A 13,833-nucleotide genomic window follows, 5' to 3' on the forward strand; every position below is an offset into this window, starting at 1 on the left:
GATCAACACGACTTCTGTGGCACATGCACCACCTCTGCAACTAACGTCTGCTACCTCACTCCCTAACAACACACCTTTTAGCTCTCAGGACCAAAATACACCGTGAAAGAGATCTAAGATCTAACGGCATAAGCTTAGGGTGAGCAACTGCAGCACTCACAACAATTTGAAGAGATTCAAAACCGCCTCTGCCTCTGTCTTTCCACACCAGGGACAGCAGAAAGGACATCAGCAGCACCTGCAAGAGACCAACAAACATCCATTTCTACCTCCCTCCACCCGCTGCCGTTAGGAACCCATACCCCTTAATGGTGAGTACTTTTCAGGCGAGGGTGACGCTCTCAGGCCTCAAAGGCCAGGTACAGTTACTCTGTCCTTGATCCAAAACCAACAGGAAAATACACTGGATTACTCCTGCCCCAATAACAAAGACACTGGGGATCCCGCAGCAGCTGAAATGACCGTTTGGACAAGCACTCCCATCATGCAATCCGGGGTGGGTGTAACCATGCAAATGACATCAGCCCCAAAAGGCCTTGACGACAGATCACCAACAGATGGCAGGGTAGACTTCATACTGACCCTGCTTCAACTAGATTGTGGCAAAGATTCCAAAACACCGAACGTTAAAACTCACCTAACGCGGGTCAATCCATCCTCATCGTCGTAACCGCTCGTTATACTCCACACCCGAACGTAGCCCTCATATGGACAACATGCCCTCCTAACTCAGTGTCTGTACGTTAACCTTTTACCCCCCCTTCAGGGCTATTGCAGATTATGTATTCCTTACGCCACCCCATTTTAAACCGAACTTTGCACCCCTTGGGTAAGCTGTACGTTGTTCCCTGAGCACCAGAAACTTCTACGCCAAAACTCTGTACCGTACACATTTTTTTCTTTGAACCTCATCTTAATAAAATGCTGACTTTTGTTCGAGATCCCGCTCCTCTTCCTTTGCAAGGCGTGTGCGTTCGCTCCGCGTTTTAGTCTGCTAATACGGCGGGGGGCGATTGAGCCAGAGGTGCTTGCCTGCTGCAGACACGGATCCAAGGCTGACCCTCGTCCCCACAAGCATAACTGAAAACAGTTTAAGAAGTGCTCCGTCTCTGGCACTCAGCTACCCAGCTCCCAATGGGGTCCAAACCCCAAATAGATCCTTTTACCCTGTAGAAGCTAGCTGTAAAATCCTGTGACCAGGGCAGCTGCCTGGCAGCCAGCGCATCTGCCTGCCAGAGCGAGGGCATGTAAGGCACTAATCCGGATAGTGGCAGCTAGGTGACAGGGGAGAGTGTGAAGAAGCAGCAGAGTGGCGCAGCGAGGCGTGCTGGGCCCATAACCCAGAGGTCGATGGATCGAAACCATCCTCTGCTACGCGTGCGCTTGTTTCTTTTCCTCTGGGCCTTCAAGCGAGCCGGTGACCAGCAGAGCCCCAAGAGCCTAGGCCATGAGGCAAGAGGTGGCTGAGGCAAAGCGGCGGCCTGCCAGGAGCTCCTGGCACCTCTGGCTGCCTGGGCTGAAGGCAAGAGGCAGGCCTGGGCGTGGCGAGGGCCTCCTGTCCCGGACTGAGGCTGCAGTGCTTCCTGGTCCCCTTTTCCCACCCACACCGGCAGGCGGTTGCTGCGGGAGAACACGAGGAGGCTCTGGGGCGCTAGGCAGCGCTGTGTGTGTGGCTGTCAGGGGAAAGAGCCGAGGCTCCCGACTCGACCTGCCATTGACTCGCGTGGCTCTGCGGCGCCCGTCAGCCGGGCGGGGTGGGCCAGGCCGCGGACGTGACTCAGGCTTGGGCCGCATGGCGTGCTTTCCTGATGAGGCATGAGGCAGGCCAAGAGCTTTGCACAGCGTACAGGGAAGTGGGAGGGAGGTGTCTTTGAGCCGGCCTGTCTCCTCCGCTTCTCCCTTGCCGCTTGGGCGGAGGCGGGAAGGGAGCGAAATGTTCCCGGCTGAAAGTTTTTGTGCTCGGCTTTGAGGATTAAGCCTGAGCCTCCGGCACGGCTGCTGGCAGATGGGTTTCTGAATGGCATCCAGCCTGCTCTTTGGACCACCAGCTGAAAGCTCTGAGGCCAAGAGGTAGCAAAATGGGACCTTTGAGGCTCCCCATACAGGCCTCGGGAAAGCAAGGCAGTAGCAGGGGCTTAGCGCCGTCCTGGGTGGGCTCGAACCACCATCCTTTCGGTTAACAGCCGAACGCGCTGACCCATTGCACCACAGAGACATGGAGGGGCAAGGCTGTATTGAGCACAAAGCCGGGAATCAGCTCAGGGTACGGTATAGCACATGCCTACAGTGGTTAGCCAAGCAAAAGCAAGGAACTGGATTGCTATGGAAGGAAAGTTCTGTGGGAAGGAACCGAAAGAGCACCGGGGCTGTGGTACAGCGCTCGCATACACTTTCTTTGGTCTGTTTTGCTGGAAGAGTTAGCAGAGCGAGATTGTTAGTCACAGGTGAGTGGGTGGGTTTATGCAAATACTGGACTCTTGGACAGGAGCAGGGGCGGGGGGGATCAACACGACTTCTGTGGCACATGCACCACCTCTGCAACTAACGTCTGCTACCTCACTCCTAACAACACACCTTTTAGCTCTCAGGACCAAAATACACCGTGAAAGAGATCTAAGATCTAACGGCATAAGCTTAGGGTGAGCAACTGCAGCACTCACAACAATTTGAAGAGATTCAAAACCGCCTCTGCCTCTGTCTTTCCACACCAGGGACAGCAGAAAGGACATCAGCAGCACCTGCAAGAGACCAACAAACATCCATTTCTACCTCCCTCTACGCGCTGCCGTTAGGAACCCATACCCCTTAATGGTGAGTACTTTTCAGGCGAGGTGACGCTCTCAGGCCTCAAAGGCCAGGTACAGTTACTCTGTCCTTGATCCAAAACCAACAGGAAAATACACTGGATTACTCCTGCCCCAATAACAAAGACACTGGGGATCCCGGCAGCTGAAATGACCGTTTGGACAAGCACTCCCATCATGCAATCCGGGGTGGGTGTAACCATGCAAATGACATCAGCCCCAAAAGGCCTTGACGACAGATCACCAACAGATGGCAGGGTAGACTTCATACTGACCCTGCTTCAACTAGATTGTGGCAAAGATTCCAAAACACCGAACGTTAAAACTCACCTAACGCGGGTCAATCCATCCTCATCGTCGTAACCGCTCGTTATACTCCACACCCGAACGTAGCCCTCATATGGACAACATGCCCTCCTAACTCAGTGTCTGTACGTTAACCTTTTACCCCCCCTCAGGGCTATTGCAGATTATGTATTCCTTACGCCACCCCATTTTAAACCGAACTTTGCACCCTTGGGTAAGCTGTACGTTGTTCCCTGAGCACCAGAAACTTCTACGCCAAAACTCTGTACCGTACACTTTTTTTTCTTTGAACCTCATCTTAATAAAATGCTGACTTTTGTTCGAGATCCCGGCTCCTCTTCCTTTGCAAGGCGTGTGCGTTCGCTCCGCGTTTTAGTCTGCTAATACGGCGGGGGGCGATTGAGCCAGAGGTGCTTGCCTGCTGCAGACACGGATCCAAGGCTGACCCTCGTCCCCCACAAGCGTAACTGAAAACAGTTTAAGAAGTGCTCCCGTCTCTGGCACTCAGCTACCCAGCTCCCAATGGGGTCCAAACCCCAAATAGATCCTTTTTACCCTGTAGAAGCTAGCTGTAAAATCCTGTGACCAGGGCAGCTGCCTAGCAGCCAGCGCATCTGCCTGCCAGAGCGAGGGCATGTAAGGCACTAATCCGGATAGTGGCAGCTAGGTGACAGGGGGAGAGTGTGAAGAAGCAGCAGAGTGGCGCAGCGGGAGCGTGCTGGGCCCATAACCCAGAGGTCGATGGATCGAAACCATCCTCCGCTCTGTGCGCTTGTTTCTTTTCCTCTGGGCCTTCAAGCGAGCCGGTGACCAGCAGAGCCCCAAGAGCCTAGGCCATGAGGCAAGAGGTGGCTGAGGCAAAGCGGCGGCCTGCCAGGAGCTCCCTGGCACCTCTGGCTGCCTGGGCTGAAGGCAAGAGGCAGGCCTGGGCGTGGCGAGGGCCTCCTGTCCCGGAATGAGGCTGCAGTGCTTCCTGGTCCCCTTTTCCCACCCACACCGGCAGGCGGCTGCTGCGGGAGAACACGAGGAGGCTCTGGGGCGCTAGGCAGCGCTGTGTGTGTGGCTGTCAGGGGAAAGAGCCGAGGCTCCCGACTCGACCTGCCATTGACTCGCGTGGCTCTGCGCGCCGTCAGCCGGGGCGGGGTGGGCCAGGCCGCGGACGTGACTCAGGCTTGGGCCGCATGGCCGTGCTTTCCTGATGAGGCATGAGGCAGGCCAAGAGCTTTGCACAGCGTACAGGGAAGTGGGAGGAGGTGTCTTTGAGCCGGCCTGTCTCCTCCGCTTCTCCCTTGCCGCTTGGGCGGAGGCGGGAAGGAGCGAAATGTTCCCGGCTGAAAGTTTTTGTGCTCGGCTTTGAGGATTAAGCCTGAGCCTCGGCACGGCTGCTGGCAGATGGGTTTCTGAATGGCATCCAGCCTGCTCTTTGGACCACCAGCTGAAAGCTCTGAGGCCAAGAGGTAGCAAAATGGGACCTTTGAGGCTCCCCATACAGGCCTCGGGAAAGCAAGGCAGTAGCAGGGGCTTAGCGCCGTCCCTGGGTGGGCTCGAACCACCATCCTTTCGGTTAACAGCCGAACGCGCTGACCCATTGCGCCACAGAGACATGGAGGGGGCAAGGCTGTATTGAGCACAAAAGCCGGGAATCAGCTCAGGGTACGGTATAGCACATGCCTACAGTGGTTAGCCAAGCAAAAGCAAGGAACTGGATTGCTATGGAAGGAAAGTTCTGTGGGAAGGAACCGAAAAGAGCACCGGGGCTGTGGTACAGCGCTCGCATACACTTTCTTTGGTCTGTTTTGCTGGAAGAGTTAGCAGAGCGAGATTGTTAGTCACAGGTGAGTGGGTGGGTTTATGCAAATACTGGACTCTTGGACAGGAGCAGGGGCGGGGGGGATCAACACGACTTCTGTGGCACATGCACCACCTCTGCAACTAACGTCTGCTACCTCACTCCATAACAACACACCTTTTAGCTCTCAGGACCAAAATACACCGTGAAAGAGATCTAAGATCTAACGGCATAAGCTTAGGGTGAGCAACTGCAGCACTCACAACAATTTGAAGAGATTCAAAACCGCCTCTGCCTCTGTCTTTCCACACCAGGGACAGCAGAAAGGACATCAGCAGCACCTGCAAGAGACCAACAAACATCCATTTCTACCTCCCTCCACGCGCTGCTGTTAGGAACCCATACCCCTTAATGGTGAGTACTTTTCAGGCGAGGGTGACGCTCTCAGGCCTCAAAGGCCAGGTACAGTTACTCTGTCCTTGATCCAAAACCAACAGGAAAATACACTGGATTACTCCTGCCCCAATAACAAAGACACTGGGGATCCCGCAGCAGCTGAAATGACCGTTTGGACAAGCACTCCCATCATGCAATCCGGGGTGGGTGTAACCATGCAAATGACATCAGCCCCAAAAGGCCTTGACGACAGATCACCAACAGATGGCAGGGTAGACTTCATACTGACCCTGCTTCAACTAGATTGTGGCAAAGATTCCAAAACACCGAACGTTAAAACTCACCTAACGCGGGTCAATCCATCCTCATCGTCGTAACCGCTCGTTATACTCCACACCCGAACGTAGCCCTCATATGGACAACATGCCCTCCTAACTCAGTGTCTGTACGTTAACCTTTTACCCCCCCTCAGGGCTATTGCAGATTATGTATTCCTTACGCCACCCCATTTTAAACCGAACTTTGCACCCCTTGGGTAAGCTGTACGTTGTTCCCTGAGCACCAGAAACTTCTACGCCAAAACTCTGTACCGTACACTTTTTTTTTCTTTGAACCTCATCTTAATAAAATGCTGACTTTTGTTCGAGATCCCGGCTCCTCTTCCTTTGCAAGGCGTGTGCGTTCGCTCCGCGTTTTAGTCTGCTAATACGGCGGGGGGCGATTGAGCCAGAGGTGCTTGCCTGCTGCAGACACGGATCCAAGGCTGACCCTCGTCCCCCACAAGCGTAACTGAAAACAGTTTAAGAAGTGCTCCCGTCTCTGGCACTCAGCTACCCAGCTCCCAATGGGGTCCAAACCCCAAATAGATCCTTTTTACCCTGTAGAAGCTAGCTGTAAAATCCTGTGACCAGGGCAGCTGCCTAGCAGCCAGCGCATCTGCCTGCCAGAGCGAGGGCATGTAAGGCACTAATCCGGATAGTGGCAGCTAGGTGACAGGGGGAGAGTGTGAAGAAGCAGCAGAGTGGCGCAGCGAGCGTGCTGGGCCCATAACCCAGAGGTCGATGGATCGAAACCATCCTCTGCTACGCGTGCGCTTGTTTCTTTTCCTCTGGGCCTTCAAGCGAGCCGGTGACCAGCAGAGCCCCAAGAGCCTAGGCCATGAGGCAAGAGGTGGCTGAGGCAAGCGGCGGCCTGCCAGGAGCTCCCTGGCACCTCTGGCTGCCTGGGCTGAAGGCAAGAGGCAGGCCTGGGCATGGCGAGGGCCGCCTGTCCCGGAATGAGGCTGCAGTGCGTCCTGGTCCCCTTTTCCCACCCACACCGGCAGGCGGCTGCTGCGGGAGAACACGAGGGAGGCTCTGGGGGCGCTAGGCAGCGCTGTGTGTGTGGCTGTCAGGGGAAAGAGCCGAGGCTCCCGACTCGACCTGCCATTGACTCGCGTGGCTCTGCGCGCGCCGTCAGCCGGGCGGGGTGGGCCAGGCCGCGGACGTGACTCAGGCTTGGGCCGCATGGCCGTGCTTTCCTGATGAGGCATGAGGCAGGCCAAGAGCTTTGCACAGCGTACAGGGAAGTGGGAGGGAGGTGTCTTTGAGCCGGCCTGTCTCCTCCGCTTCTCCCTTGCCGCTTGGGCGGAGGCGGGAAGGGAGCGAAATGTTCCCGGCTGAAAGTTTTTGTGCTCGGCTTTGAGGATTAAGCCTGAGCCTCCGGCACGGCTGCTGGCAGATGGGTTTCTGAATGGCATCCAGCCTGCTCTTTGGACCACCAGCTGAAAGCTCTGAGGCCAAGAGGTAGCAAAATGGGACCTTTGAGGCTCCCCATACAGGCCTCGGGAAAGCAAGGCAGCAGCAGGGGCTTAGCGCCGTCCCTGGGTGGGCTCGAACCACCATCCTTTCGGTTAACAGCCGAACGCGCTGACCCATTGCGCCACAGAGACATGAAGGGGGCAAGGCTGTATTGAGCCCAAAAGCCGGGAATCAGCTCAGGGTACGGTATAGCACATGCCTACAGTGGTTAGCCAAGCAAAAGCAAGGAACTGGATTGCTATGGAAGGAAAGTTCTGTGGGAAGGAACCGAAAAGAGCACCGGGGCTGTGGTACAGCGCTCGCATACACTTTCTTTGGTCTGTTTTGCTGGAAGAGTTAGCAGAGCGAGATTGTTAGTCACAGGTGAGTGGGTGGGTTTATGCAAATACTGGACACTTGGACAGGAGCAGGGGCGGGGGGGGATCAACACGACTTCTGTGGCACATGCACCACCTCTGCAACTAACGTCTGCTACCTCACTCCCTAACAACACACCTTTTAGCTCTCAGGACCAAAATACACCGTGAAAGAGATCTAAGATCTAACGGCATAAGCTTAGGGTGAGCAACTGCAGCACTCACAACAATTTGAAGAGATTCAAAACCGCCTCTGCCTCTGTCTTTCCACACCAGGGACAGCAGAAAGGACATCAGCAGCACCTGCGAGAGACCAACAAACATCCATTTCTACCTCCCTCCACGCGCTGCCGTTAGGAACCCATACCCCTTAATGGTGAATACTTTTCAGGCGAGGGTGACGCTCTCAGGCCTCAAAGGCCAGGTACAGTTACTCTGTCCTTGATCCAAAACCAACAGGAAAATACACTGGATTACTCCTGCCCCAATAACAAAGACACTGGGGATCCCGCAGCAGCTGAAATGACCGTTTGGACAAGCACTCCCATCATGCAATCCGGGGTGGGTGTAACCATGCAAATGACATCAGCCCCAAAAGGCCTTGACGACAGATCACCAACAGATGGCAGGGTAGACTTCATACTGACCCTGCTTCAACTAGATTGTGGCAAAGATTCCAAAACACCGAACGTTAAAACTCACCTAACGCGGGTCAATCCATCCTCATCGTCGTAACCGCTCGTTATACTCCACACCCGAACGTAGCCCTCATATGGACAACATGCCCTCCTAACTCAGTGTCTGTACGTTAACCTTTTACCCCCCCTCAGGGCTATTGCAGATTATGTATTCCTTACGCCACCCCATTTTAAACCGAACTTTGCACCCCTTGGGTAAGCTGTACGTTGTTCCCTGAGCACCAGAAACTTCTACGCCAAAACTCTGTACCGTACACTTTTTTTTTCTTTGAACCTCATCTTAATAAAATGCTGACTTTTGTTCGAGATCCCGGCTCCTCTTCCTTTGCAAGGCGTGTGCGTTCGCTCCGCGTTTTAGTCTGCTAATACGGCGGGGGGCGATTGAGCCAGAGGTGCTTGCCTGCTGCAGACACGGATCCAAGGCTGACCCTCGTCCCCCACAAGCGTAACTGAAAACAGTTTAAGAAGTGCTCCCGTCTCTGGCACTCAGCTACCCAGCTCCCAATGGGGTCCAAACCCCAAATAGATCCTTTTTACCCTGTAGAAGCTAGCTGTAAAATCCTGTGACCAGGGCAGCTGCCTAGCAGCCAGCGCATCTGCCTGCCAGAGCGAGGGCATGTAAGGCACTAATCCGGATAGTGGCAGCTAGGTGACAGGGGGAGAGTGTGAAGAAGCAGCAGAGTGGCGCAGCGGGAGCGTGCTGGGCCCATAACCCAGAGGTCGATGGATCGAAACCATCCTCTGCTACGCGTGCGCTTGTTTCTTTTCCCTCTGGGCCTTCAAGCGAGCCGGTGACCAGCAGAGCCCCAAGAGCCTAGGCCATGAGGCAAGAGGTGGCTGAGGCGAAGCGGCGGCCTGCCAGGAGCTCCCTGGCACCTCTGGCTGCCTGGGCTGAAGGCAAGAGGCAGGCCTGGGCGTGGCGAGGGCCTCCTGTCCCGGAATGAGGCTGCAGTGCTTCCTGGTCCCCTTTTCCCACCCACACCGGCAGGCGGCTGCTGCGGGAGAACACGAGGGAGGCTCTGGGGGCGCTAGGCAGCGCTGTGTGTGTGGCTGTCAGGGGAAAGAGCCGAGGCTCCCGACTCGACCTGCCATTGACTCGCGTGGCTCTGCGCGCCGTCAGCCGGGGCGGGGTGGGCCAGGCCGCGGACGTGACTCAGGCTTGGGCCGCATGGCCGTGCTTTCCTGATGAGGCATGAGGCAGGCCAAGAGCTTTGCACAGCGTACAGGGAAGTGGGAGGGAGGTGTCTTTGAGCCGGCCTGTCTCCTCCGCTTCTCCCTTGCCGCTTGGGCGGAGGCGGGAAGGGAGCGAAATGTTCCCGGCTGAAAGTTTTTGTGCTCGGCTTTGAGGATTAAGCCTGAGCCTCCGGCACGGCTGCTGGCAGATGGGTTTCTGAATGGCATCCAGCCTGCTCTTTGGACCACCAGCTGAAAGCTCTGAGGCCAAGAGGTAGCAAAATGGGACCTTTGAGGCTCCCCATACAGGCCTCGGGAAAGCAAGGCAGTAGCAGGGGCTTAGCGCCGTCCCTGGGTGGGCTCGAACCACCATCCTTTCGGTTAACAGCCGAACGCGCTGACCCATTGCGCCACAGAGACATGGAGGGGGCAAGGCTGTATTGAGCACAAAAGCCGGGAATCAGCTCAGGGTACGGTATAGCACATGCCTACAGTGGTTAGCCAAGCAAAAGCAAGGAACTGGATTGCTATGGAAGGAAAGTTCTGTGGGAAGGAACCGAAAAGAGCACCGGGGCTGTGGTACAGCGCTCGCATACACTTTCTTTGGTCTGTTTTGCTGGAAGAGTTAGCAGAGCGAGATTGTTAGTCACAGGTGAGTGGGTGGGTTTATGCAAATACTGGACTCTTGGACAGGAGCAGGGGCGGGGGGGATCAACACGACTTCTGTGGCACATGCACCACCTCTGCAACTAACGTCTGCTACCTCACTCCCTAACAACACACCTTTTAGCTCTCAGGACCAAAATACACCGTGAAAGAGATCTAAGATCTAACGGCATAAGCTTAGGGTGAGCAACTGCAGCACTCACAACAATTTGAAGAGATTCAAAACCGCCTCTGCCTCTGTCTTTCCACACCAGGGACAGCAGAAAGGACATCAGCAGCACCTGCAAGGGACACAGTGTGAGGGGGTGTCCCAGGGATCTCTATGAAAGGAGCAGAACAGGATTTATTCCGGGGTGGGGAGAGAATTGAGAGTGTCTCAGGGGGTTGGACAGAGGTATTGCCCGGGTGAGGGACTGGCTAAAACTCCAGCCTCGCTGTGAGCAGGATTTGAACCTGAGCAGGGGAACCCTATTGGATTTCAACTCCAACGCCTTAACCACTCGGCCATCACAGCTGTGAGCACAAAGCTACCCCAATGCCAGAGAAACTGGTAAAGAATCACAATGCCCAGGCGTGAAGTCATCTGAAGTACAGAATTCCCACCGCAAACCTGGCTCCCAAAGCACAGGGGGGATTGGGGGTTTATTCTCTTTGCTTAGCCATGTGCAGTCGCACAGAGAGCGCTTTTAAAAGTCTCCCCTCCCACAGAGCGGGAAGGGGAAATGATTCTCAACTTGAAGCTTGATGTGAATGAGGATGTCTGGACCACAGGGCCAGGGACTGGCTTTTGCTATAGAAACCAGTGACACATGGAGCCAGGCTAAGGAAAATGTTTCCTGGAGTCAGTAACTGGATTAGCAGCAGTGCAGAGAAATGTCTCACAAGAGGAGTCAGCGCATTGGTGGTTCGGTAGCAGAAGTCACAGCTACGGCGGAGGAGGTCTAGCTTTGGTTTCTGGCCAATAGAGGGGTGAGTTTTATTGTCTCAAAATTACAGTAGAAAAATTCAGCCCCAAACTGGGTGCGGTGGGGCTTTCTCTGGTTTGTTTTGTTTTTCTCTTTTGAAATGTCCTTGATCATTTTTCTGGAAAAACTATTTGGACAAGGCCAAGGAAGAGTTAGAACAATTACAAATCTCCATGGGAGTGAGGGGGTCTCTCAGCACTGTGGGAGGGTGGAGATTTTCATGGAGGGGAGTTGAGGAGATAAATGAGAGGCTTTTGCTCCAGCAGAGGGAGCAGCTTGGCAGGTTCATTTTTACCAAGTGAATCCCCCCCCCCACACACACACACGTTGCTTCCCTGCTGCTGCTGCCCCAGCTCAAACCCCATTGTCACCCCCAGCATGTGACCTACAGCTTCCTGCTGACAAAGCCCTTATCTATCAGAGACAAAATCCCCTCGTCTGCCCCTTCTCCCCAGCTGAGCCCTGCCCCCACAGAGCCCAGGACAACCCTGACCTAGCCATGCCAGGGGGTCGGGCTTAATCCTCAAGGCCGAGCACAAAACCTTCAGCCGGGCACGTTTCGCTCCCTTCCCACCTCGGCCCAAGCGGCAAGGGAGAAACGGACGAGACACGCCGGCTGGAAGACGCCTCCCTCCCACTTCTCTATAGCCTGCTGTGACGTTATTAATATGAACTGGGACCGTAGAGATCATTGTTGCCACCACTGTTATATATGTGCAGCAAACATTGTGCAAAGGTTGGCGTGTGAGGTGTCTAGGACAAGGTTATGATTTGCTGGTGATAATGACGCTGGCTGTATGTGGGCACCATTTTTGTAGCTGAAGTTATGAACATGGGCTATGTACTCATATCTCAAATGTATTTGATTCCAAGTAGCCTCAGTGTCGTCAGCCCCCAACTCCTTCAGGAGTCCATAGCAAAGAGACCCCCCCGCCCACTGTCCTGGACTCCCTGGGAGGTGCCTCCCACCCCCAACCCAATGGAGCACCAAGGATTACAGTGGCAGCATCTAGTGACAGTGGGGTTCAGTGGCTCAGGCCAGACACCTGAGCTGGGGACCTGCCCCCATAGCACTGCTCGAGGGCCTGGGCCTGGGGTGTTCACAGCCCCCTCCTCACCCCTCCCTGAGCCCAGCCTGGCTCCTCACCTGGAACAAAGCAGAAGCGTCCGTCGGCCTCGCTGCTGTCCGAGTCGCAGGCGCTGCTGCTGTCCCAAGGGGAGCAGGCCGAGCTGCTGGGGCTGGGAGAGGGATCCTCCACCTCCTGCCCTGGGAAGGCTGGAAGGTCCCACTGACCGGGCAGGGCGATGCCTCCTGCTGGAAATGGGGGCTGGGCTCCTGGGGCCGCTGCTGCCCACACAACAAGCCCTGGAGCCACCCTGCCCGGTTCTGCTCCTGGGCTGGGTCCTGCCTGCCCAGCCGCATCCTGGCCCAGCTCCATTTTGGCCTGGCCGGTGCCTCTCCCACCTCAGCGCCTGCGCCGGGAGCAGGTTTCCTCTTCCAGAAGGCTGGGAACTTCCACCTCCTGGTCCGGCCGGGAGCTCCTTCCCCGCCAGTGGGGACTGAGGGGCCGCTCCGCTCCTGGGGAAGATGGCAGCTGCTTCCCTCAGGCTCTGGGGCCACTGGCAGAGCCTTCTTCCTGAACATCCTAAGGAGCCTGGGAGTCTGGGGTCAGGGCAGCCTCTCACTAACCAGCCTGTTTGGTCTCTCCCCATCCCTGCCCCAGCCAGAGCAGCTCCTCCTCCCCCCACAGGGGTGCAGGGAGTGCAAGCTACACACACTGGCAGGAGTTCATTGCATGATCTGCTCCCCCTCAACGTTCCCCCTCCTCATCCCTGGGGCTGCAAGAACCGGGGAGTCTCATCCTTTTCGAGCACTGGGGTCAGTCACAAAGACCATCGGTCACTTTGGACAAGCAGCTCCCTCCTGCCAGCCCAGGACACACTCACACCTCCCCGCCACAACCCCGCCCAGGCTAGAGAAGGAACAGAACCCAGGTGTCCTGACTTCTCCTGGGAAACCATTCCCCACTTCTAAGTCCCTCGGCATAGCAAGGCCAGGCCCCCCTCGGTTCCCATTGATTTCCATGCTCAGCAGCTCCCCGGGTCTGGCCCAGCTCAGAGACTCTCAGCCTGGGGAACAGTCTCCCACAAGGGAAGGGCTGGGAGCCCCATTGCTGGGACCTTGCCAAACACACTGGAGACGGCTCTGGAGAAGCCCCTCCCCGGTCTGAGAGTGAGGAGCTTGTGGGGGCTGTTTACAAATCCAATCTCCTTTGGGAGAGATTCTCTCCCCCTCTTTCTGCCTCTCCCCAGACAGACAGGGGGCGCCACCGAGGAGCCCTAATGCCACTCACTTGCTCTGGTGACGGAGCGATGGATGGAGGATGTTCAGTGTCGTCCCTCGCCCTTCTCCTCACTCTCCAAGCCCAAGGCAGGCTGGAGAGGGGGGTGGTGACCTGAGGAGTTACCCTGCCCAGCCAGCAGCCAGGGTGATGGCACTGGGCGATCGGCTGGCTGGGAAAACAAGAGTCTGTCTCATTGCCAGGGAAAGGAGAAACTTGGCCAGCAGCAGGGGGTGTAGAACACCGCCCTAGGGCAGGGGTGACAGCGCCTCCAGGATCCTGAAATCCCAGCACTTTACACACCTTCCTGGAGCCTCCCAACCCCCCTGGGCTGTCGGGACTGCGACTCCAACCCCACTGATGAGAAACAGGCCTTGGGAGGGGAAGCTACTGGCTCAGGGTCACACCAAGTGTCAGAAGGATGGATGGGACCCAGCAGTCCTTCTTTCCAGGCCCCTTCGCTAACCACTGCTGCACACTCCCTCCCACAGCTGGCAATTACAAGCAGCCCTCATGGCCGCTCCCCCTGCCTTTGAGAG

At 56.1% G+C, this 13,833-nt stretch overlaps 5 non-coding genes across 5 annotated transcripts; 1 reads left to right on the forward strand and 4 right to left on the reverse strand.

Moving 5' to 3' along the window:
* Window positions 1-4,639: 4,639 nt before the first annotated feature.
* Window positions 4,640-4,713, reverse strand: TRNAN-GUU. Its single transcript has one exon. It is a non-coding gene; the product is annotated as a tRNA-Asn (tRNA).
* A 2,438-nt stretch (window positions 4,714-7,151) lies between these two features.
* On the reverse strand, window positions 7,152-7,225 carry TRNAN-GUU. The gene has a single exon. It is a non-coding gene; the product is annotated as a tRNA-Asn (tRNA).
* Window positions 7,226-8,823: 1,598 nt separating this feature from the next.
* Window positions 8,824-8,895, forward strand: TRNAM-CAU. The gene has a single exon. It is a non-coding gene; the product is annotated as a tRNA-Met (tRNA).
* A 772-nt stretch (window positions 8,896-9,667) lies between these two features.
* TRNAN-GUU lies at window positions 9,668-9,741 on the reverse strand. The gene has a single exon. It is a non-coding gene; the product is annotated as a tRNA-Asn (tRNA).
* A 678-nt stretch (window positions 9,742-10,419) lies between these two features.
* On the reverse strand, window positions 10,420-10,501 carry TRNAS-UGA. Its single transcript has one exon. It is a non-coding gene; the product is annotated as a tRNA-Ser (tRNA).
* Between the last annotated feature and the right edge of the window lie 3,332 nt (window positions 10,502-13,833).

The sequence above is a fragment of the Mauremys reevesii genome, linkage group 12 (assembly GCF_016161935.1).
Source record: "Mauremys reevesii isolate NIE-2019 linkage group 12, ASM1616193v1, whole genome shotgun sequence".
NCBI classification, from domain to species: Eukaryota; Metazoa; Chordata; order Testudines; family Geoemydidae; genus Mauremys; species Mauremys reevesii.